The sequence below is a fragment of the Spermophilus citellus genome, assembly GCF_964194105.1.
Source record: "Spermophilus citellus genome assembly, chromosome: 7".
NCBI lineage: Eukaryota > Metazoa > Chordata > Mammalia > Rodentia > Sciuridae > Spermophilus > Spermophilus citellus.
Genome location: NC_138188.1, coordinates 51,658,919 through 51,685,774, shown reverse-complemented (window position 1 = coordinate 51,685,774; position 26,856 = coordinate 51,658,919).

Here is a 26,856-nt window from a genome sequence, read left to right as displayed (position 1 = left end):
GTTTCAAAATAATTAGGTACAAGATTATTAGACTGAAGTGGTGTAATGCCCTGGGTGCCTCCAAAAGGAAGCTGAACTCTAACTCTGGTGTGTTTATAGAAACTGACTCAGAGGGAAGTGAAAACCAAGCGTAGCCAACCAGAAACTGCCACTGACCTCTGATCCGACAAAGAAGTCGGGCAGCCCAGGTATGGCAATGACCTGACTGCCGCCATGACCTAACTGCGCCGTGACCTGACTGCAATTTTCTCTTTGCTTTGCTTCCTCATTCACCATGTCTGAGTCTTTCCTTCAGGACCCTTTGGTGGAACTATAAAGTATTAGCCATGGTCTCGGAAGATGGCGGCGATGGGAGTGCATCACCCCAGTACGCCGCGTCACTGTGCGGGAGAAAGACGAGGTGAAACGGCTGAAGGCTACCTTGTTGGGAATTTCCAGTGAAATTGAGGTGCTCCAGAATCTAGAGGACGGATTTCCATCATGCGGGGTTCGGCTGCGGGGGCTCAGTCGCGGGCGATTTCTCTGCACGGAGGGTAGCAGAGGCTGGTCGGCGGACCGCCCCGCGGATGGAGTCTGTGGCGCGCGCTGAGTAGCGGCGAGGTACTGGAGCGGGGGTGCAGCGATGCGGATTCTGGGGGCTCCTGACAGCGGTGCAATGGCCGTGCTTAGTGCTGAGTTCCGGCTTTGAGACAGAGGAGAGAAGCGGTCCAATTCGGTTCTCGACACAGGTCGAACCACGGAGGAGGACAGCAGCCGCCATCTTGGAGAGCTGATGTAATCATCCCTGTTTTCTACTGATCTCAGCTCATTCAACTATGGAACAGGTGATTTCAGGCTGGTATTTGCCTGCATCTCGCAGACAGATCGCTCAGGCTCGGGGCTGGAGAACCTGAGGAGAATACTCCTCGGGGCTCGCTCCTGGCAAGGCGTGCGCCGGGCTTTGAGCGGCCGGATTCTGGTTCCCCGGGCTGCTTTGGCCCAGGGCTGGGGAAACTGCGGGGACTGCGTGCTGAGGCCAGCTCCAAGTGGAACATGCGCTGAGGGGTGGCTGGGCTCTGACTCCCGGAACAGTTTTGGCCTGGGGCAGGGGAGCCCAAGGGGACTGCGTCTTTGGGCCTGCTCCTAGCGGAGCGTGCACTGAGCTGGGAGAGTTTGGAGCGGCCGGGCTCGGGCTCCCGGGGCTGCTTTGGCCTGGGGCTGGGGAACCCGCGGAGGTCGCTCTGTGGAGCCTGCTCCTAGCGGAGCATGGCCGGGATTGGAAAGGCCGGGTTCTGGCTCCCGAAGCTGATTTGGCCCAGGGCTGGGGAACCTGCGGGGACTGCTTCTCGGTCCGGGTCCTGCTGGGTGCTGTGGGGGCCTGGGGGGCAGAGTGGAGCTGCCGCCTGCGCCCAGAGCAGGCCAAGTGACCCGCTGGCGTGGTATCACGACACCCCAACGGCAGCTGGGGCCGAGGAGAGGAGCCGCCCTCGCCTGGAACAGTACCAGCGACCCGATGGCGCGGTAGCCAAATCACCCCATTTGGAGTGGGGGCTGTGCAGAGCCGCCGTCTGAGCCTGCAAGGTAGGCAGACCTGCGACCCACTGGCAGGACAGGCCTGGCAGCCTGCCAGTGTGGTGGACAAGTAGCACCGAGGCAGTCACGTCACACTGGTTGGAGTGGGGGTGGAGCAGAGCCGCCGCCCGTGTCCGGAAAAGGCCCAGCGACCCGTTGGAGAGGCAGTCAGGTACCCCCACTGGGAGTGGGGGCTGAGCAGAACTGCCGCCCAAGCCCGCAAGGTAGGAAGAACTGCGAACCACTGGCGGAACAGGCCTAGAGGCCTGCCAGCGTGGTAGACACGTCACACCAATTGGAGTAGGGGCGGAGCAGAGCTGCCGCCCACATCCGGATCAGGACCAATGACCCGAGGGCGTGGTAGGTACGTCACCACAATTGGAGTGGGGGCAGAGCAGAGCCGCCACCCGTGCCCACAGGGTGGGCAGACCTGTGACCAACCAGCATGGTAGATAGATCACCCTAATTAGAGGAGGAGCACAGCCACTACCCGCCCTGCAAGAGAGATATCCCAACTATACAAGAGCAATATAAATAAATAGGGGGAAAATTTCAAAAACACAACAGTTTCACCAAGCAGAAAGAAACGTGAACAGTATGAAAAGATAAGGAAAGAAAGGACCACAAGCAATGCAGGTCAACTCAACTTTAGAAGAGGTAATAGCTGCAACAGATGGAATGTCAGATAAAGAGTTCAGGATATACATGCTTCAGATGATCTGGAGTCTCAAGGAAGACATGAGACAGCAAAATCAGACAATGAAAGATCACTTTGACAAGGAACTACATAAACAAATACAGGAAGTAAAAGATCAATTTCACAGGGAGATAGAGGTAATAAAAAACAAACAAATAGAAATCCTAGAAATGCAGGAAGCAATAAATCAACTTAAAACCTCAATTGAGAATACTACCAGCAGAGTAGAACACTTAGAAGATAGAACATCAGACAATGAAGACAAAGTATTTCAACTTGAAAAGAACATAGACAGCTCAGCAAGTCTGCTAAGAAACCATGAGCAGAACATCCAAGAAATATGGGATAACATTAAAAGACCAAACTTAAGAGTCATTGGGATACAGGAAGGCACAGAGCTCCAAACCAAAGGAATAAACAATCTATTCAATGAAATAATACGAGAAAACTTCCCAGACCTGAAGAATGAAACAGAATCCCAAATCCTAGAAGCCTACAGGACGCCGAATGTGCAAAATCATAAGAGATCCACACCTAGACACATTATAATGAAGATGCCCAACATACAGAATAAGGAGAGAATTTTAAAAGCTACCAGAGAAAGGAAACAGATTACATTTAGGGGTAAACCAATCAGGATAACAGCTGATCTCTCAACACAGACTCTAAAAGCTAGAAGATCCTGGAATAACATATTTCAAACACTGAAACAAAATGGGTTCCAACCAAGAATCGTGTATTAAATTAAAATGTATTAAATGAAATTAAAACCTTCCACGATAAACAAAAGTTAAAAAAATTCGCAGCTAGAAAACCATCTCTTCAAAAAATCCTTGGCAAAACATTACAGGAAGAGGAAATGGAAAATAACATTGAAAACCAACAGTGGGAGGTAGGACAGTAAAGGGGGGAAAGTAATCAAAGAGGAAAACAAATCAGGTTTAGTAACATTAATAAACAAATATGGCTGGAGAAACAAACCATATCTCAATAATAACCCTAAATGTTAATGGCTTAAACTCACCAATTAAGAGACACAGGCTAGTTGAATGGATCACAAAACAAGACCCAACAATATGCTGCCTACAGGAGACGCATTTGATAGGAAAAGATATACATAGACTGAAGGTGAAAGGTTGGGAAAAATCATTCCACTCATATGGACTGCGGAAACAAGCTGGAGTGTCCATACTCATATCAAATAAAATAGATTTCAAGCCAAAGTTAATCAAAAGGGATAAAGAGGGACACTGCATACTGCTCAAGGGAACCATACACCAACAAGACATAACAATCATAAATATATATGCCCCAAACAATGGTGCAGCTATGTTCATCAAGCAAACTCTTCTCAAGTTCAAGAGTCTAATAGACCACCATACAATAATCATGGGAGACTTCAACACACCTCTCTCACCACTGGACAGATCTTCCAAACAAGTTAAATAAGGAAACTATAGAACTCAATAACACAATTAATAACCTAGACTTAATTGACATATATAGAATATACCACCCAACATCAAGTAGTTACACTTTTTTCTCAGCAGCGCATGGATCCTTCTCAAAAATAGATCATATATTATGTCACAGGGCAACTCTTAGACAATATAAAGGAGTAGAGATAATACCATGCATCTTATTTGATCATAATGGAATGAAACTGAAAATCAACGATAAAAGAAGGAAGGAAAAATCATGCATCACTTGGAGAATGAACAATAGGTTACTGAATGATCAATGGGTTATAGAAGACATTAAGGAGGAAATTAAAAACTTCTTAGAGTTAAATGAAAACACAGACACAACATATCGGAATCTATGGGACACACTGAAAGCAGTTCTAAGAGGAAAATTCATTGCTTGGAGCTCATTCCTTAAAAAAAGAAAAAACCAACAAATAAATGATCTCATACTTCATCTCAAAATCCTAGAAAAAGAAGAGCAAAACAACAGCAAAAGAAGTAGAAGGCAAGAAATAATTAAAATCAGAGCTGAAATTAATGAAATCAAAACAAAAGAAACAATTGAAAAGATTGACAAAACTAAAAGTTGGTTCTTTGAAAAAATAAATAAAATCGACAGACCCTTAGCCATGCTAACGAAGAGGAGAGAGAACCCAAATTACTAGCATATGGTATGAAAAAGGCAATATCACAACAGACACTTCAGAAATACAGAAGATAATCAGAAATTATTTTGAATCCTTATACTCCAATAAAATAGAAGATAGTGAAGGCATCGATAAATTTCTTAAGTCATATGATCTGCCCAGATTGAGTCAGGAAGATATAGACAACCTAAACAGACCAATAACAATAGAGGAAATAGAAGAAACCATCAAAAGACTACCAACTAAGAAAAGCCCAGGACCGGATGGGTATACAGCAGAATTTTACAAAACCTTTAAAGAGGAACTAACACCAATACTTTTCAAGCTATTTCAGGAAATAGAAAAAGAGGGAGAACTTCCAAATACATTCTACAAGGCCAACATCACCCTGATGCCTAAACCAGACAGAGACACTTCAAAGAAAGAAAACTACAGACCAATATCTCTAATGAACCTAGATGCAAAAATCCTCAATAAAATTCTGGCGAATCGGATTCAAAAACATATCAAAAAAATTATACACCAAGATCAAGTAGGATTCATCCCTAGGATGCAAGGCTGGTTCAATATACGGAAATCAATAAATGTTATTCACCACATCAATAGACTTAAAGATAAGAACCATATGATCATCTCAATAGATGCAGAAAAAGCATTCGACAAAGTACAGCATCCCTTTATGTTCAAAATACTAGAAAAATTAGGGATAACAGGATCATACCTCAACATTGTAAAAGCAATCTATGATAAGCCACAGGCCAGCATCATTCTGAATGGAGAAAAATTGAAGGCATTCCCTCTAAGATCTGGTACAAGACAGGGATGCCCTCTCTCACCACTTCTGTTCAACATAGTCCTCGAAACACTGGCCAGAGCAATTAGACAGACGAAAGAAATTAAAGGCATAAAAATAGGAAAAGAAGAACTTAAATTATCACTATTTGCAGATGACATGATTCTATACCTAACAGACCCAAAAGGGTCTACAAAGAAACTATTAGAGCTAATAAATGAATTCAGCAAAGTGGCAGGATATAAAATCAACACGCATAAATCAAATGCATTCCTGTATATCAGCGACAAATCCTCTGAAACGGAAATGAGGACAACTACTCCATTCACAATATCCCCCCAAAAAATAAAATACTTGGGAATCAACCTAACAAAAGAGGTGAAAGACCTATACAATGAAAACTACAGAACCCTAAAGAGAGATATAGAAGAAGACCTCAGAAGATGGAAAAATATACCCTGCTCATGGATAGGCAGAACTAACATCATCAAAATGGCGATATTACCAAAAGTTCTCTATAAGTTCAATGCTATGCCAATCAAAATCCCAACAGCATTTCTTGTAGAAATAGATAAAACAATCATGAAATTCATATGGAATAATAAAAGACCCAGAATAGCAAAAACAATGCTAAGCAGGAAGTGTGAATCAGGCGGTATAGCGATACCAGACTTCAAACTATACTACAGAGCAATAGTAACAAAAACAGCATGGTACTGGTACCAAAACAGGCGGGTGGACAAATGGTACAGAATAGAGGACACAGTAACCAATCCACAAAACTACAACTATCTTATATTTGATAAAGGGGCTAAAAGCATGCAATGGAGGAAGGATAGCATCTTCAACAAATGGTGTTGGGAAAACTGGAAATCCATTTGCATCAAAATGAAACTGAATCCCTTTCTCTCGCCATGCACAAAACTTAACTCAAAATGGATCAAGGAGCTTGATATTAAATCAGAGACACGGCGTCTGATAGAAGAAAAAGTTGGCTGTGATCTACATACTGTGGGGTCGGGCTCCAAATTCCTTAATAGGACACCCATAGTGCAAGAGTTAACAACTAGAATCAACAAATGGGACTTACTCAAACTAAAAAGTTTTTTCTCAGCAAAAGAAACAATAAGAGAGATAAACAGGAAGCCTACATCCTGGGAACAAATCTTTACTCCACACACTTCAGATAGAGCCCTAATATCCAGAGTATACAAAGAACTCAAAAAATTAGACAATAAGATAACAAATAACCCAATCAACAAATGGGCCAAGGACCTGAACAGACACTTCTCAGAGGAGGACATAAAATCAATCAATAAGTACATGAAAAAATTCTCACCATCGCTAGCAGTCAGAGAAATGCAAATCAAAACCACCCTAAGATACCATCTCACTCCAGTAAGATTGGCAGCCATTATGAAGTCCAACAACAACAAGTGCTGGAGAGGATGCGGGGAAAAGGGTACACTTTTTCATTGTTGGTGGGACTGCAAATTGGTGCAGCCAATTTGGAAAGCAGTATGGAGATTTCTTGGAAAGCTGGGAATGGAACCACCATTTGACCCAGCTATTCCCCTTCTCGGTCTATTCCCTAAAGACCTAATAAGAGCATGCTACAGGGACACTGCTACATCGATGTTCATAGCAGCACAATTCACGATAGCAAGATTGTGGAACCAACCTAGATGCCCTTCAATAGATGAATGGATAAAAAAAATGTGGCATTTATACACAATGGGGTATTACTCTGCTTTAAAAAATGACAAAATCATAGAATTTGGAGGGAAATGGATGGCATTAGAGCAGATTATGCTAAGTGAAGCTAGCCAATCCCTAAAAAACAAATGTCAAATGTCTTCTTTGATATAAGGGGAGTAACCAAGGACAGGGTAGAGACGAAGAGCTGGAGAAGAAGATTAACATTAAACAGGGATGAGAGGTGGGAGGGAAAGGGAGTGAGAAAGGAAATCGCATGGAAATGGAAGGTGATCCTCAGGGTTATACAAAATTACATATAAGAGGAAAGGAGGGGTAAGAGAAAAATAATACAAGTGGAAGAAATGATTTACAGTAGAGGGGGTAGAGAGAGAAAAGGGGAGGGGAGGGGAGGGGAGGGGGGATAGTAGAGAATAGGATAGACAGCAGAATACATCAGTCACTAGAATGGCAATATGTAAATCAATGGAAGTGTAACTGATGTGATACAGCAATCTGTATACGGGGTAAAAATGGGAGTTCATAACCCACTTGAATCAAACTGTGAAATATGATATATTAAGAACTATGTAATGTTTTGAACGACCAACAATAAAAAAAAAGATGTGCAAATTAACCCCCCAAAAAAAAGTATTAGCCATGATTTTGAGCTGCTCAGTTTATAAGTCACTGTGCTTTCTTTAAAATTGTTAATGTTCCTCTGTTTAATTCTTAATAGAAGCTGCCTATATAAAGAGTTCTTGTTTAAAAGCAAGAACTTTTCAAAGAACCATCAGGGAGGGGACAGAATGTGTGAGCCCCTTAACTGCCACAGTCTGGCTGGGCACTATTCAGGAGCCACTTGTCAAAAGAAAAGAACTTTATTTTTAGAACACACACACCGCACCACACAGCTCTTCAGGAATTCCCTCAGAGCCCAACTGCCACCACTGGCTTCCCATAAGCCTCTCAACCTCCCCCACCCCACCTGCTCTTGAGGCGGATTTGCTGGGGCGCGTGGGCGGAGCCAAAAAAGTCCCCCAATGAGCAGCTCCATGGTCTGAAAGGGCGGGGAAACAGCCCAATGAGCATCACCGCAGAGGAGCCAATTAGCTGGCACCTAGCAGTTTGCTGGGGCTGCTGTGAGCCAATCATCAGCTGGCAGCTGGAAGTTTGCTGGGGCCCCTTGGGCTGTGGCTCTCAACACTTAACCCTGAAGAGTTCATCACAGTTGAGCAGCTTTATCAGAGGGCAAGTAGGAGAAGCACTGGTTTATGGCTACTTGAGACTTTGCTAGCCATGGTGTCTGTCCAGTCCCCACTAAGGTAAGAATGACCTATGAGGAACCCAAAAAGTGAAATGGAAATGTGGCCCTAGTAAATCTGGAATTGTTTGCTTTAATAACCACCAGCAAGACCAGCTCTCCCACTCACTATTAGATGGGTATGTGTATTCTAATGTGATTGACATGGGATTGGCATCAACTTGGTTGTCATTAATTCCAATGATTTGACATTTCTATCAATTGCTAATTCAAGAAATGCATACTGAGTGTCCACGTAGCTGAGTGACAAGGGAAGTAGTACTGCAGCCCTCGGTGGGGGGAGGGGGGGTTCCTGCCACTTGCTAGCAGGCCTGCGTCAAGGCTTCCAATTCCTTGAGTTTCAATTTCAGTAAAGTAGAAAACCTTCAGCAAGTGTCTGCTGAACAATTACTAAACACCAGGCTCTGGAGTTCAGCACTGTGGAATATTGAAGAGGACTGGGACAAAGCTGAAATTCTTCCAAGTTCAGGAGAACATTTTGCTCTTGCTCCAGGTAAGGAAGGATTTGGCTACAAAGTTGACACTTCACAATTCTTTTTCTTCCTGATACTTTGGATGCATATCAATTATACAGAATGGTGGGTTTCCTTGGCATATTCATACATGCATATAACATAATTCGATCAATTTCACTCCCTGATAACTTCTCCTGCCCTCCCTTCCTTCCTCCCCAACAATACCCTGCCAATATCCCTAACATTCCACCTTCTACTTTCATGGGACCTCTTTCTTTTTTCCCTCTGGCTTCCACATAGGACAGAAAACATGACACCTGTCTTTTCTGGCTTATGTTGTATTACATGACGTTCTCTAGTTCCATCCATTTTCCTACAAATAACAGAATTTTGTTCTTCTTGGTGGCTGAATAAAATTCCATTGTGTATATACACCATGTTTTCACTACCATCCATCTGTTGACAGACACCAGGCTGTTTCCACGGTGTGGCTATTGTGAATGGGACAGGGGTAAGCATGGGTGTGCACGTGTCCCTAACAGACACTGACTTTAGTTCTTTTGTAGAGACACTGAGGAGAGGTCTAACTGGATAATATGGTTGTTAACTTAGTCTTTTGAGGACCCACCATGCTGGTTTCCATAGTGGATATACGAACATACAGTCCCACCAACAGACCCTTCACTATTCTTTCTGTTTTGTTGAGACTGGGGATTGAACCCAGGGGTGCTCAATCCACTAAGCTACATCCCCAGCCCTTTTTAATTTATTTTGAGGTAGGGTCTCCCTAAATTGCCCAGGCCCCTTCACTATTCTTTTTTTAATATTTATTTTTTTAGTTATAGGTGGAAAAAATATCTTTATTTTATTTTTATATTTTATGGTGCTAAGGATCAAACCCAGTGCCTCACACATACTAGGCGAGCACTCTACCTCTGAGCCACAACCCCAGCCCTCCCTTTACTATTCTTTTTCTTTTTCTTCCAAGAGATCTTTATTTCTCATAGACATGTTTTAGATAAATATTTAAGGAAAAAAGTGAGTTTGAGTTCTTCAGAAAACATTTCAGATCAACCTCACTTGCTAACAATCTCACATTAAGGACCCATAGTGCCACTTTTAACTGTGGAACATGTTTTATATGGTATCTCCCTGAGCTACTTCCCAACCCCAATTTTACAGAAAAATGTTCTTACAGGAAGATCCAATTTATGTAGAGGCTTATAAAAGACAAGCCCCTTGCCGTGGTCCATTTGTGAGTATGTTTATGAGCAAACTATAAAACTAATCTGTTTTCAAGTTATTCTGACCATTTAAAACCTTACAACCAACTGTCAATTATATAGCTTCCTCTTCTCGTTCCCTCAGAAGCTTTGGAAGAGGAGATGGGAGCATCTTGCTAGGTCAAAACTTGAAATATTTATCATGATTTTATGATAGATAAAACATATGAATTTAAAAGGTAACTTGAGTCTCTTAAAAAATGAAAACAGCAAATTGATTTGAAAACTTTGTTATCTGAAGTCAAATATAACAAAAGAAATAGTCGTATTAAGATTTGGATCTGGGGGTTTGGGGATGTGGCTCAAATGGTAGCGCGCTCGCCTGGCATGCGTGCAGCCCGGGTTTGATCCTCAGCACCACATACAAAGATGTTGTGTCCACCGAAAACTAAAAAATAAATATTAAAAAAAATTCTCTCTCTCTCTCTCCCTCTCACTCTCTCTTTAAAAAAAAAAAAAAAAAGATTTGGATCTGGATTGTGCTCCAAAGACTCCTGTGCTGAAAGCTTGGTCCCAAATATAGCACTATTCAGAGGTGGGGCCCTTGAATTTTCACTGAATCATGATGGCTCTGATCTTATAGTGGATTACTACATTGAGAAATTCATAGTTTGCATGACCTATTGGGAGATGGTAGAAAGTGTAGGAGGTGGGAAGTAGTCGAAGGGACTCTTTGAGGACTACATCTTATCTCACCCCCCACCCCCTTACCAGATCTAAGGGAAAAGCTTTCCTCCACCATGACTTTCTGTCCTCATCATCTTCTTCCTCACCTTAGACCCAAAGTAATGGAACCATCCATTATGGACTGTAGCCTCTAAAACAATAAGCAAAAAAAAAAATTTCTCTAAGTTGTTTTCCTCAGATATGTATTACACTTATGAGAAGCTGACTAATATAAGCTGTAATCTATATGTAGATTACAAATAACTAGTAATAACAACTAGCAGAAAAGAGAATTGAAAACATGAATGATTTTTTGCTTGCATCAAAAATAATTGTCTTGATAACATTCTTTTTTAAAAACTAGGTCTTTAATTTCACCAAATGAATTTATTTTCCAAAGAGTAGAGAATATTTTTTAAAATATAATGTTCAATAACTCAAATATTAATAGCAATTATATCCTTTAGACCCCAGATGGCTTTCTCTGAAGTAGGATGTACAAGAGTGAGAACAAATTATTGCTATAAGAAATAAGAAGTAGATATTAGAAGTTGCATTTATTTATTTTAAAGAAGGAATTTGCTATTTGAGCTTAATTAGTACACTGACCTTGATGCTCCTACTGGATTTATATTACACATGCACAGGTGACATTCAGGTAAATTTTGGAAAGTAATAACTAAGCAACTAATAACTAAGAGCCATGAAAATAATATAACTGTTTTCCAAGTACTCTGTCTGTAGCATGGGTAACTTAAAAAAAAAGTCCATTCGTTTCTCATAATTTGAAAGCACTACTCTTACCTTGAAGTGGTAGATTGTGTTAATTTTTCTCTAAAATGTCTGCTACCCAGATACCATGCTAATGACCACAACTGAATTTAAAATATAACCTTGCATAACTTTATATAATTACTTTTTTTCTTATTCCCAAGCATTGGTGACACCAATATTTGGGTTACTAGTATCATAAATTCTGATTAGCTGGCACTACAATTTGGACCTGGATTAACCCCCAAAGGTCCATGGGTTGTTAATAGCTTGGTCCCAGCTTTATATATATGGATGTGGTGAACACTTTAGGAGGTGGGCTCATTGAGAGGACTTTAGGTCTTTGGAGAATGACCTTGAAGGGGATATAGGAACCCAGATCCTTCCTCTTCCTCTCTTTTGCTTTCTAGCCATAAGTTAAGCAAGGCTACTTAACTCATGCCCCAACCACAGGCCCAAAGCAATGCAGGCCAACAGATCATGGACTGAAACCTCTAAAACTGTGAGACAAAATAAACTTTTTCTCTTCCTAAGTTGATTATCTCAGGTATTGTAATGATACAAAGTTGACTACACTGTAGCATTTCTAAAGTGCAATTTGCCCAATGACACTGGGAGAGAATGATGGAGCATGGTGGGCACTACCAGTATGAAACTAGGGAATAGAGGAAGCGAATTTCTTTACTATTCTTAATGGAGATAATATACCTCATCTATTTATCTTCTTGAAGAAGGTAAGACTCATTTCAATGGTTTTTTGCCTTATAAAAATCAGTGGGGGTCTGGGCATATAGCTCAGGTGGTAGAGTGTTATAGCTCAGGTGGTAGAGTGTTGCCTCACATGCACCAGGCCCTGGGTTCAATGCCTAGCACCACACTTACACATACACACACACACATACACACACACACACACACACACACACACACACACACACAATCAATGGGAAGCTCCTGGAGGTTCAGGATCAAAATTTCATGGAGTATCCTGGGTATCACTGCTATCTTTCCATTCCTCCTAGTTATCAACAGCAGCCACTGGAATCAGACTAGTTGTGTTCAGACCTTGGTTCTGCTACTTACACCTCTGTGACCTTGGGCAAGCATGCCCTGGTTTTCTCATCTGTACAGTGAAAGTCGTATCCACCTCACATTGCTGTGGGAATTTTAAAAATCCACATAAAACACTTGAGGAGCATGTCTGACATATGGTAGCTGTTATTATTAAAATGAATCTGCCATGCAGATTCCTGAGACGCACAGTCCAGCATGCACCAAAACAGCTGCAGGCAGTTATGGATTTATCTTTGCAACAAGTGTCTAAACACAGATTAGATTAAACACCCAAGTTCTAATTTATCATGGATGCTAAGTCTTGAGACAGAACAAAGAGCAGAGGGCACTGTTGCATATGATCAAATATTTTATAGCAGAATTAATACAAATATATTTATGTGTGTATGTTTGGGCAAAGGAAATGCATATGTATTTAAGCCAAATAGTGCTTTTTTTCAACAAATGTGATGCTCCTTTCTCTCAAGAGTTAATAGGAATGACTTTCAAAAGTGGCAGAGTAGTATCATAAACATGATTTTAATATTCATCTTAAATATATTTTATGTCCTTTTAGAAGGACATAAAAAGGGATAGTTTCAAAAGTTTATCATTTGGCCTATTTCTTAAAGTTTCTTTTAAGATACTGACTTCTACTTAGTCTTTAGTTTTATCATCTCATCTTCTTCCTCCAGAGAGCAGGAAGGCACTCTTATATTTTATGAGTTCTAAACCTAGACAGGTTACTTCTGTTTAGTGCATTAGCATTCATAAATGTAACTCACTTCTAAAGCAGAAACCTGTTCCCCACTTAATGACCTGCAGGTTTGTATACTTTTATCTATTATTCAAAGAAGGATCTCCAAAGAGCAATGACTTGAATACATACAGGACATTCACTTATTCTGGTTACAGATCATTTTACCACATGTCATTCCTCCCATCCCCAAGCTTCTAGAATAGAACTTAAGATTCCATTTCTGCATACACCTCTCATGCAAACACAGCAACTCCATGTCACAATGGAATTTCACAATGTGTTCAGCAAGCTCTTCCCCAAAAGTGACTTCATGTCCACATAAGATCAAAATTTGCTATTTACCGTGTTCAATACCTAGGGCCTTTTAATCCTTGTGGTTATGTGAAAATGCCTGAAAAGGTGAACTTAACTTTTTATAGGTGTAATTCTTTTAGCCCACTGTCTCCCAAATTTTAAATCACCTATTTTTCTTGACATTTTATAGAACTTGTGTCTTGCATGGAACACATCTTGGGAAGCAAGCCTGATAGAGATAGAGCAGCTCTTCACTTACCTAAAGTCACCTGTAAAGAACAAGGTGTAGTCCTGGCAGCACAGGTTGGCCTCTGGAGTTGCACAGGGAAAACAGTGGCACAGAGCAGACACACTTGCGTCTGTGCACGAGCATCCCAGCTCTTTAGATAGGAGTTGATGAGCTGCATCCCCCAGGGGTGTGCAGAGAGGACTGCACAAAGCAGCATGCGGACGCTTCAAGAGCATCGCAAGGTCAGAGCACTTATACACAGGAAAAGTGGCCCCCACACCAGTGGATCTTAGGGGTCTGTGGCATATTAAAAATTAAAATCATCTACATTAATAATAGTGACACTAATTTCTCCAGAGGAAGTCCTGTCGAGTATATCACCTTCAAGCAGAGAAGGCATTGTGAAATACACTTCAGAGTTCAATGAAAAGTGATATTTAAGTCTGGGTGCCCAAGAAAATTTTTCTTTATGGGATATCTTAATCCCAAATGGTATGGGAAAATTCCTAAAAGCTAACATACTGATTATTTGGCCCTGAGGAAAGAAACCATGAGAATCACACTAAACATTTTGATTTAAATGCTGAATAAAATTGGTTTAGATGTGTAGTTTTAATTAAATGAGTTAAAGTCATCTGTGGGTTTAACAAGAACCTTTTAGCTTCAGACTCAGACTAGTATTGAGTGTTCTCTCTCATATGTGGAATCTAGGGTGGGGGAAAGGATGAACTGGAAGTAGAAGGGAGAATATTAGAGAAGAGGAAAGGACAAGAGACAGGAGAAGGGGGGGCAGGGAAAAGGACAGAGATGGTCAAAGTATGTGGTGGGCATGTGTGAACATGCCATGTGAAGCCCTTTACTCTGTAAATTCAAGATGTGCTAATAAAAAGTATCATTAGCTTCTGATATTATTAAACTAGCCTATGCTAAACAGGACGGCAGACCCAGCTGCCCACGTTAGCCACAGGGTTCAGCTGCCATACACACCAATACATGATGCCCCTTTAGATCTGACCTCTGGAATTCTCTGAAAGTCAGTTCGACTGGGTACTATGTTTTCACTGGGTGTCATGGATATAAAGTACACTACAGATATAGAACACTGTGGGGAAGTGGGTCCCTCAGCCCCCCAAGTTCTGAGATGAGACCTGACTCCCCACTTCCCTCATTTCCTTCTGGGTTCTCGTCTCACAAAGTTTGAAGAACAAAATCCACAGACAACTGAAGGACATGGGAAATAACATCCCCAAGACAGTCCCTAGGAAGGAAGGAGGGCAGTGTACCTGGGAGGAGGGAGGGGGAAGAAGGCAGATGTCCACCCTCCCCAGTGACATTGGGTCCTGGAGGACACTGGGCCCTCGACTTTTGCCCTTTCCCACTGCCTGTGAGTCCTGGGTGGAGAAGAGCACACAGTGAGGCTCTGGGTAGCAGTGGGTCCCCAGGAAGAATATAAGCAAGGAGCGCTGGCTCTGAGCGTACATCCCGTCCCACTTATTTAAGTGAGAAGAGAGGTGACCTCTGCCATGTGGGATGGGGCCTGGTAGCAGAAACCCCACTGGGTGTGCCCCCTCCCCCTCCCTCCGTCTTCTGCCTTCTCTCAGGACATGACCCAGCAAGACAGCTCTCACCAGATGCCAGCCCCTTTATCTTGGACTTCCCAGGCTCTGACCAAAAAATGTTCTGTTGTTTGTAAGTGATCCAGCCTCAAGTATTCTCAAAACAGATTCTCAAAACAGATCGAGGCAACAACCAACTTGGAGAGTGTGTCCACTTACAAAAACCTGTATCCTGAGACCCAAAATGGAGAAAAATGCTGCTTTATTCCTCATTACGATAAATGTGCTTCTGCCTTGACAGTCTGGGCAAGGGACTGCCCAGTTTGTCACACAGGTGTGCTGGAGCTGGGTGAAGACAGCTAGCCATTCCCTTCATCCTTGAGAGAGGCTAGGACTTGAATAATATACCCTGAAGAAACCAGAGCCACAGTGTCCAGAGCAGTTGGCAAAAGTGACCACAGTGGGTTCCCATGAAACCCTGGGCACCAAGATTAATGCCTAATACTGGCCACTCAAATATGATAGTGTTTGGGGACAAATTATCTCTCATGCCTCAGTTTCCTCATTTGAAAAACATGTGCAATAAAGAAAGTCATTACAGTGGTTTAATGTGGACTTACCCTGACGCTCATCCATAGCAGGCCATCAGGGAACTGTGGCTCCGGTTTCTTCAGGGCATGTTATTCAAGTCCTAGCCTTTCTCGGGGATGAAGGGAACGGCTAGCTGTCTCCACCCACCTCACTGCAGTCCATTCACATCAAAGGGAGCTGTCTTTGGACTGAGCAGGGACACCACCTCCTGCACACCTCCCCACTTTTCCACCCTACCCCAATCCCCTGAGCTGAGGTATCTGGATGTCCTAGAGCAGAGACTATGGTTCTATGATGCTGCCTGATGCAGATTCTCTCCACGGGCTTCACAAAGTATCTTTCCTCACTGAACATTTGATTGGCACCCTTCTGAGTTGAAGGAATACAGTGGCCTATGACCTTTATTTATTTCATATTCTGAAAAGTCTTCCATTCATTTTTGAAAACTAATTAGGAATACCTGGATGAGTTAATGGAAATTTCACTATCTTTTTTCCTTCTCCGATTCTCATTATTCGATAGTCAGAGTTCCAAAATTGAGACCTCAGCATCGGAGCATCTCTGATGCAGAGGGTCACACCCTCGCCCACGCATCTCCAGAACTCCATTATTCATTGGGATTGGCAGTTCTGTTAATTAGCACCTTGTCTCTGTTTACTGCAAAAGTTCAGAGTTGGGAGCTAATGCCAAAAACATATGTCGTGTCTTCGATGTGAATTTGCCACATTCTAAATGAAATGATTCTGTGGGAAGATTTTAACTCAGCAACATCTCAAAAATACACTGGAAAGTTATCTTCCTCATTTTAAATATTGATCACCCACATCATACTAGGCAGAATGTATTGATCATTTCTCATGGCTAATAATTTACATAGAGAGAATGGTAAGTAAACTAACACACGTTCTTCATCGTCAAAATGAGAGGCTACTAAGCTAATGTAGCTGCTGGTCTCCTTTGTAGTCACAAGCTGCCTAAATAAATATTCATGAAAAAATTAAGAGATTGCATACTTAGCATATTCTTCCAGTTTAAAAGATACAAGGAAGTAATTGTAGAATTTATATATAGTATCTCCCTTGAGCCATCCTCCCTTGAGGATGAAATCTGGATCACACATTGTTGTAAAGAGGTGCAAATAGCACTAGGGCGCAAGAACTATAGAAGCATCTTCTCTTGGGCTGCTGGTTCCTGCCCTGGGGCTATTCCCACCTCTCTACAGTCTTGGACCCCTATGGTATTCACAGCATGCCACTGTCTTGCAGGCATAGAGATAGGAATGGCTATCCAGTTCCTGAGTGATGGAGGTGGGTCACAGCAACATTAGGAGTCTGGCAAGGTTCCTGTTGTGTTTATCACATATTAATCACTGTTAACCACCATGTCAGAGGGTTCTATTTCAAGGAAGTGGAATTATCCATGGTGGGTACTTTGCATGTATACACCATTTTTATTTTCTTTTATACTATTTCCTTATTTGTCCATATTTTCAGATCCAGCAATAAAAATGTAGCATTTTTAGGTTGTAAATACATTTGTGATTTGCAAAACTACATTGGTAACAAGAAGGTAAAATGTTAGAAGAGTTATAAGATGGCTCTTGCTTGGTCCCATCAACAGTTTTCCTGCCTGGAACTCAGAGCATACTGTGTTCATAAGCCTTGAACAGGTGAGAGAAGGGTCTTCTCTCTTCTTTCTCAGAAGCAAAGGAAAAGTCTTCTGTGATTAAATCATTTCACAGGTTCATGATTTCACTGAATCAAAAATTGAGTTCTGCTGTATCATTACTTAAGCTCATTGCCAAGAATCCTCCTTAACTGATAAAGAGGCAAATCAACTCTGCTTTATTTCACTGACAAGAAAAAAAACACCTAAAACAATCTGATGATTGAAAAATTACCCTGAACTTAAGGTAGTTCTTGCGAACTGTTTGTAATTTTCCATATGAAGACTGACATTTCTGATTCCCTGAGAGAGGCAGAAGGGACAGACACATGATTGCTAGTCCACATATTCCAGTACAGCCAGGCCCTGCCATGTCTGTAACGACAGCCCAACAACAGGGGACTCAACCAAGAACTGGGCGGCTTTGCTAACTGTGGGCCCCCGCTTCTGTAGTTTGGACCTTCAATGTCTCATGGAAGTCCAGGTGTTAAGGGCTCGGCCTTTGGGATGGAGCCTTGGGAGCTGGTGGGATTTGGGGGACGTAGGATCTAGTAGAAGGTTGTTAGGTCATTGGGAGGTGCCCTTTGGGGAATGGTGGGACCCCAGGCCCTTCCTCTGCCCTTCCCTGTCCTCTTCCTTTCTCTTGCTTCCTGGCCGTGAAGTGAGCAGCTGCACTTCACCATGTACTTCCACCAGGAGGCGCTGCCTTGCCACAGTCCCTAAACGCAGGGCCAGCTGATCATGAGCCAGAGTAAACCTTCTATCCTGATAAGTGGATCATCTCTGACATCTTGTTATAGTGGTGGAAAGCTGACGAACACCACTCTCCATAGACAGTCGATAGACGAAAAGAAAACACTCTGCTAACCAATCTCACTGGATGCCCTCTTTCAGTGAGCAGCCTCCTGCTGCCCTGTCCACAGGCCCTTTTCCCCACCTTAAATCTTTCCCACTCCTTTTCCTGCCTTTTGGGTTCTGCCAAACATGAGTGCTGGTGACGGACTCCTTAGCATAGCACAAGCTGAATCAGTAGCCTCCTCCTCTTCACGTATCTCCTCACCTGGGGGTGGGCTGCATTTCTCTAATCCACAGCTTTAAAACATGGGAGTATTATCAATATATTTGATGTGACTGAGCCTCATAAGGCAATGACACCTTCCTTAAAAAACAAGATCCAATTTTATCCACAATTTGCCAAAAAATGAGAGCGATTTTTCGCCCCAAAGTAATTCCAACTATTATTTTTAAAGACTCCTAGTTTACTGAGTATAATGCATTCAATAGCTTTCTAAAGTAGAGCCAAGGGATTATATTACACAAATATAAAAGAATAATAGAATTAAAAATAGTCTTTCCCAAGAAATTTTCCACAGAGAGAATCAGAAAGTGGAAGGCCTACTCTGAAAAGCAAGGCTTCCATGAGCTTCTAGCCTCACCCGGGAATTCAAACCACCTCAGGCAAAATGCCAATGAAAGCTGGGTCTGACTCATAGGCACAGTGGTCGAATTGGTTTTGCTGATGCCCAGGGATTGCCAGAGTCAGGCTGTGATTCCAGGACGCCACAGTAAGAGATGCCTCCCAAGGTCAAAGCCGGAGCCATCAATCAACCTCAGAGTTCCGTGTCTCTCCTTGCTTCTTCATCTAAATAAGCCACCAAGTATGTTAATACTCAAGAGTGCAGTTCACAAGTACGCTTAGTCACACTCATTCATGCCCAACCCAGTGTCACCGCGAGCAGACCTCACAAGGTCCCTGGAGTGCCAGGGCTGTCTTCCTCAAACACACATCCCAGACCAGGCTCCCCCAGCACCAAGGATCCGTAAGTAAGTCCCCCAGTTGGTCTTTCCAGCAAATTTCCACAAACCTATAATTTAGTTCACTTTTAGTTTCATATATTTTAAGTATTTGCTTGTCTTATTAGTAGAAAATCAAACGCTTTAAAACATATTCAATATTTTAATCAATTATTGTGCTATAAACAAATTTCAATTTCATAAAATCCCATCTTTCTTAAGAAATACCTCAAAATGCACAGCCAACCCACTCTGCTCAGGGAAACATTTTTGCAAGGTGTCAGGAGGAGTCCTGGAGACCTCGTGGCACAGCGTGCCCTGGACCATCCATTGCTCATCATCATGGGACCTGCAGTGAAGCTCACACTGGAGCTATGAGAGGGCCACGGGAGGACAAATCCCTGGGACTCAACGCCATCCCAGCTTTTGCACTTTCTCATCTGGACGGTCCCTGCCAGCAGGCCACCCTGCCCTCCTAGATGGTTTTATTTAAAGAATAGTCATAAGCCCCAGACATCTGTTGGTCTCTTTGGGTTTCTAGATCTTATTGGAAATAAGCAAAATAAGTTTGTGCCTAAGTTCACTGAGATTTTATTAGTTTTTCTTAGTCAAATTCTGAGTTCAGTGGAAAGTGTGACCAAAAAAAAAAAAAAAAAGCAAGAAGCAAACAAAACATCTCATGTCATAGTGAGTTCTTGGAAAACCTCGTAAAGAAAGAATTTGCATGATCTCACATGCACCCTTTATTTAAAACCTCCCAGAAAAAGAGTTTCCACCCAAATGAGGGCATTATCCAAGAAAGAGAAAGATGGGGAACAGAAACCAGGAAATCCAAAAGAGGCATAGAAAATCCGCAGAGAAACCCCCTCACAGGGAAGGGGACCCAGAATGACAATGCAGATGGCAGCCTAAGCCTGGAAGTCTTTCTGATAAAAAGCAACAGAACACCTTTGAGAATGGTTCCGAGCTGAGATCTGCGAGCCACAGCCTGGAGCCTAGCTGACAACAGCAGAGCTGAAGAGCGAGACGGAACCACAAGATCTAAAGGATTCAAAGCCTGGAAGATTTATAGCTCTTTTTAGAAAAAGTTTGCCAAAAATATTTGAGGTTGAAATATCAGTAAACACATTAGAAAACTAATGTGCAAAAGATAAAGGATGATAAATGACTCTAGCAAAAACAAAAACTTGTTTAAAAAAGGAAAACAGTTGGCCACATGCCTCGGCTGGGAGCTGCATTTTTGGTTATGATGATAAAAATGTTGACTACTCAGCTAAGCAAAATTACAATATTTAGGGAGCTGGGGGCTTGAGGGGCTCAATCTTTGTCATGCATAATGGGAATTCAATAGATAATGGGGGGGGATAGAAAATCAGGAAGTAACAATTAAAAACATATTTAGACACAAATAACACCTACAGGAGGTCAAACTGGTGGCCTCCAGGGGACAGAGTAAAAAAAGAAGGAGAATTGACATTGCTGTTTTGGTAACCAGCCTGGTACAACACTTGAACTCAAATTATGTGCATATGTAATTTTGAAAAAAAATGAAATTATTTGGGCCTGCAAAATACAGAAAAAAACTCATAAAACATAAGTCATTTCAGTGATCCTGGACAAGGTGCTTCCCCTATGCGTTCAGCCCTCCCACTAACCCACAGTTACAACAAGTCTCCAAAATGACTATTCACACGGTCTTTACATCTAGTGAAAAACACGTACTGTATGTCATGACAGCCCCACCAATTCCACAAGACTTCAACATCACAGATACTGAGAAATTATTTCTCCAACAAGCCTCAGATAACTCTGGAAATCATTTATGTTGGCACTACAATCTACTGTTTATGTCAGCTCTTTTGCCTATACATTTAAAACGAAAAGAAAAAAAAGAGAGAGAAAAAACCAGATATATCCTTAGATTATTAGTGACAGAAAAGATGAATAAAATTTTTTTTTGATATTGGGTAACAGGAAGTTTGTAAACACTATGGAAAAACAGTAGGCACATTATAGACCAAGAAAAGTATTTGCTACAGCTATTTTTACTTTCCTCTGACATTTAAAAAATCCATACATCATTCTACCCAGCTCTCGTGAATGCCGAGCTACAACCAAAGCTCTCTTGTTTCCTGAAAAATATTTTCCAACTTAAAATACTCTTTTTTTCAATAATCACTGAAACTTTACCTTATTTTTAATGCTTTTAATTTTTACTATAATAAGTAAATCACATGCATGCTATTAAGACTGCCTTCAAGGCAAAGGAAAAACATTCCTAGCTGCAATCATGGGCATTGCACAAAATTGAGCTTCTCTTTGTTTATGCATGTATAATTCAAAATCCAAAACATCATTGCATTTTATGTCCCTGATTCTCCTGGCAATAATCTGTCCTTTTCATACTATATCTGAGACTTGATTCATCAACTGTGAGATCATTACTATTTGGGTGCTGGCAATCTAGAATGTGACAGTGATACAGTACAGTGAGTCTTGTGTTGAGAAACTTTTACAAGCACCAAGAATGCATATGCTGTGAAAGAAGAGATGAGCTCATGCAGCAACTGTGTGAGTGTGAACTGAGGTATTGAACGGCGGCCTGCCTTGATCTCTATCCTGCCTTGATGTCAAATAAGGATCTCTATCTCTCCCACTCTGAATGCAAGGAAAGCAAGATTGAATTATGTGGATAAAGTCATCTGAAGTCTGAATTTCCTGACTTTTGATATCTTTCATTCAAAATGACTCCTATAATCAAAAGAAAACATAGAAAAATCAGTCTGTGCTCTTAAAAGATATATTTGGTATTATTTTCAGCAGATTTTTAAGCTGCATCTACATAATATCAAAACATCAGGATGAAAATTGAATCCAGTCAACCAGAAATTTTTTACTACATTATACCAGAAATACACATGAAGAATAAGAAAATATAAATGCCAGAGCTTTGCAGAAAACTTGTGTCTAATTTCTCATTGTCCCTACCCTTTGGACTGGCTGGGCTCATGTTGAATCCCGCTGGACTGAGGCTGCTTTCTTTGTACGCGCACTTTCTCTGGGACCCCAGGATTTCTGAAGGGCAGCTACAGCCCCCCTCACCTGGAGAAGCTGAGTCCTCCCTCTGCCTGTTCTCTCTTCCACCTATCATTCCACCTCCCAGATGGTTTCAGGACTGGAATGTCTCCTCTTCTTCTCATGTGAGATGCTGTTTTCTTCCTTTGACTTTATATTAGGAAAGGAAAACCACCTAAAATAACACAATTCATGGCAACCAGCACTCTTCTTTTGAGCACTGAAGTTTTCATGAACTCAACACACCAGTCACCTCCCTCGCCCTGATCTGGAATTCTTGCAGTTCCAGCTCCTTCAACTGAATCATCAAAGGCTAAGCTTTAGTTGCAACAGCTCCTTCTCTGAAGAGGTTTCTCTGTTCTCTGCTACTTGGGTCTGTTATTTGACTTTTAATCTGTTAATTGATTGATTGATTGGTTGATGGATTGATTGATTTACCCCTGGCTCCTATGTAGCCCCTGGTTCCTCACTGGTCACCAAAATTTTCAATCAACACATTGAATTATTTATTCAACAAATATTTATTAATTATCTACTTTGAGCAAAGTACTATAACAAGTAGAATGAGGAATAATTAAAAATCAGACAGATCTGCCCAAGGGTCTCTCAGTATAATGAACCTCAACTGCTCCAGGAATAGTGGGCTGTAGCTGCCCCTCAGAAACTCTGAGGTCCCAGAGAAAGAGAGCATACAAGGAAGCAGCCTCAGTCCAGCAGGTTTCAACATAAGGCACATACAGAAGACTCAGGTGCAAAGAAGGACACACAACCCTGTCCCCAGAGAGATGCAAAGATCATGAGCTTCAAGACAGGAGGTTACTGAAACGAGAGGAAGCTTGCAACAGGGAATAAGAAAAAAACTCCACTGAGAAAGCAGAGTTGGATAGGATGGAGAACCCAGGACATACGCACAGATGGGGTGTTCAAAGGGGTGAACAGAGGGGCTCGGAAAAGAGAGCGTCCCAGCAGGCCAAGCAAGTCGCATCAGGCATGGGGACCTGACCTCGGGTATTTATGTTTGACCAGAGCTCGCTATGAAGGAAAGGAAGGGCAGGAAAAGCAAGACCACTTCACCCAAGCTCCTTGGGAAAAACATTGGCGAGACCTTTATCCACATAAGAATATGTGGGTACTTTTGCCATATGAAGTAAATATTAGTAAGAACTGCTTCTTGGCTGGCACTGTAGGATGGGTTTATAATTATTAATGACCTTCCATAGGGTTACCTGGAGATGCTCAGTGAGTAACACAAGCAAGAGCCAGGAGGAGACCCCACCAAAGAAAATCCACTGTCAGTCAACTCAAGAGGAAGCAATTCTTCATGCTTCGAGGCCTACCAAGCCTCTTCTGTCAACATGCTCGATGACAACAGTTCTATGAGGTGTGTTGATATTAGATGTGACTAAGGACTAAGAGGAGGAGGCTGCAGGTGGACAAGTCCTCCAGGAAGAGAGCCCAGTATGCACAAGGTAGTGGTCAGAAGGAGAAGGACACTGTCCAGGAACTGAAGGTCACAGCTGACACAGGAACCAGGTGCATGGCGAGATAAAGCAGGAGATCACCACGGGGTCGCAAGAAGCCATAGAAGTGTTTCAAGTAAGAGAGCAACAAAATCAGAATCAGAACCCAGCTTTTGGAAGGTCACCTGTCTGCTGTGGGGTGATGCAACTTGAGTGAGCAAGAGTGGACCCAAGAAGTCAGGAGGAGGCGGAGGCAGCAGTCCAGTAGAGATGGTGCCACTTAGACTGGGCACGTCCTGTGTTGGAGGACAAAGGAGGATAGGTTCAGGAAATATTTGAAAGGCACAATTGACAGGACTCAGAAATTGATAACGGTAATGAAAGAGGGTGTTTATCCAGAACAAATTTCATGTTCCTAGGTTGCAGAATTAGACAGAGGGAAGCCAGTCAAAGGATCGTGGAATAATGAAAGGAAGTCAGGTTTGAGGGCAATATAAGTTTATTATTGAGTATGACAAGGTTAAAGTTTCCCTAGAACATCAAGAGTAGTATAGAGGCATATAAAGAAGCTCACACCCCTGCAGCTGGAAAGAACCAGACACCAAGGGCACACCTTGGTTACAACAGCAGAGGAACTGCAAAGAAAGTTGAATTCCCCAATCTGTCGTATGCTATACCAAATTCAGGACCATTTTCTCAAAAGATGCTGTCTGGATACTTGAGATAAGGATGCATGGTGACACAAACTGGAAAATCGCAAATCCTACAGTCCTTGAGCACCCACAGCACTGGACCAGTTGTTTCTGGATACAAGTAGCAATTCCCAGTTTCTTGAAGATGATGCAATGTCTCTGCCTTGAAACGCCCATCAGTCAGCTTTCCTCCAGAGAAGTAAAACCAACAGGAAATACATACTAAGGGAGTTATTGCAAAGACTTCGTTTAGGTAACTGTGGGGACTTACCAGCAAGTTGGAAATCCACAGGGCAAGCTCTTGGGAAGGGCAAATTGAACTAACAGACCACCTGGAAGCTGTAGTGCAAAGGTGGAATTTCTTCTGGAAAGCCTCTGTTCAGCTCTGATGGCTTAATCCTAAATGTAGGATCATTTTTCTTATGTAAAATAAATTGATCTCATTGAGCTTCATCACAACTACAAAATAGCTACACAACAGCCGCTGGATTTGTGTTCACTTGAACATCTGGGGCCTACAACCTAGCTAAGCTGACACATAATACAGGCCATCACCTAAGACAACATCTGTGCCCATCAGGTTTTAGCCCATCTCCACTCCTGGCCTCCAGGGCAATAACAAGGGCCAGTTCACAACATCCCCAGCAGGGAAATTTCTGATAAAGGATGGAAGTGATCAGACACCTCCAGAGCTCCAGGATGAACCAACGTGAGCTGGCAAGAGTCAGGAGAGTACAGGACCCCAGGGGTGCTGGATCATGGTGCAGGTGGGGGAACAGATTATAAGCGTAGATAAGGGAGAGTATGTCAACACAGGCCCAGCCCTCCCTTGTGAAACAAAATTCAACAAGCTGGAAAACACCCCAAGAAACAGTGCTGAGACAGTGAAATGCCCGCACTATCAGAACAGCCAATGGCAGAGAGGCTCGGAGAAGGGGCCAGGCCACAGTGAATGTGCTATTTACTCCAGAAAACCCATCAACTGGCTATGGCCCTGGGAAACCCAGAGGAGATTTGGTTTACTGAGGAAACAAAGAGCTTGTTGGTGACAGAGGTGGTATGATTGAGAAGCTCAGGGGTCACTGTCCTGTGGAACCCAGGGTTGAAGGTATTAAATGCTGTTTAAAAAATTGAGGATGATAGGATCCCAAGGTAACAGGAGCTAGTTGTCAGAAATAGGTATCATTATTGGGATGAGTGACAAAGGTTTAGGGCATCTTGTACCACTGAAGACTATGGAGCTGTTTAATAGAATGTGGGTGTCCAGTGGAAAGACAGAGGAAAATTAACAACAACATCGTTTAGTGCATACAACTCAGAGAATACAGATATGATAAGGAGGGACAGAGTGAAGACAGATGAGTCCAAACAGCAGTGCTGCCGCACTCAATTTCCACGTCCAAGCCAGACCTTAGGCCTGGAACCCATTGACAAAAGAGGTGGAGTTCTCATGAGAAAGGGCCTGTTAATTTACACCAAGGCTCTAAGGTAAGACTCCTCCTTAGTCCTTCCCCACAGGATCTTCAGTCCATTTAGCTGAGCAGCCGCACCTCAGGATCTTCTGAGAATGTTGTAAGAGGTGAATTGACAGTGGTCTTCAGGAACCCAAAGCATGATTCCCCTCTGCAGGTTAGAGCAGGGATGCAGGAAAGCCACCAAGGAGAGGGGTCCTGGCCTATGGATGGATGAGATCAGGTCCACTCTGCTCATGATCACTTACCCAGCATGTGAATGTGGGACTAGAAAGGGCACACCTGGAGGCTGTGGACGCTCCATATCACTTCGTTGACACATTGGGGTTAAGAGCTGTGGGAGTGGCCAAGGCCATGTAGAAACTGATTCCCTACCCTGACCAGCGTCACTCACCAAAAACAATATCACAGTGAATAAGGACGGCCACTGATGCACTGGTAAGGAAGGGAAGGGCGCAGAGTTGTCCTCATCAGCTTCAGCTGAATTGAGATGTGTCTCTGCCCTGAACCCACCACCTTCACTTTGTTTTGTGATGTGGGTGCTGGTCCTCAGGAAGCCACATTTCAGATTTCATCTGGTTCCATGATTTTTCAATTTTTGAAATTGAACACTGATCAGCTGTTTGGTTTCTTTATCACATTAACAGCCACCAAACAGCCTTAGACAAGGAGCTGGAGCATTAGAGGAAAATGTCCCAGGTTCGTGATGCTGGCCAGCCTCCTCCAGTGGCCACCTGGCTATGTTCAATGGCTCATGAATGGAGTCACCAGGGCAGCAGGGTCTGGGCCTCCAAGTGGATCCAACAGCATGGGTTTCAATTCATCAAGAATAATCTAGCTTATCCCACTATGGAAAATTCAACCTGC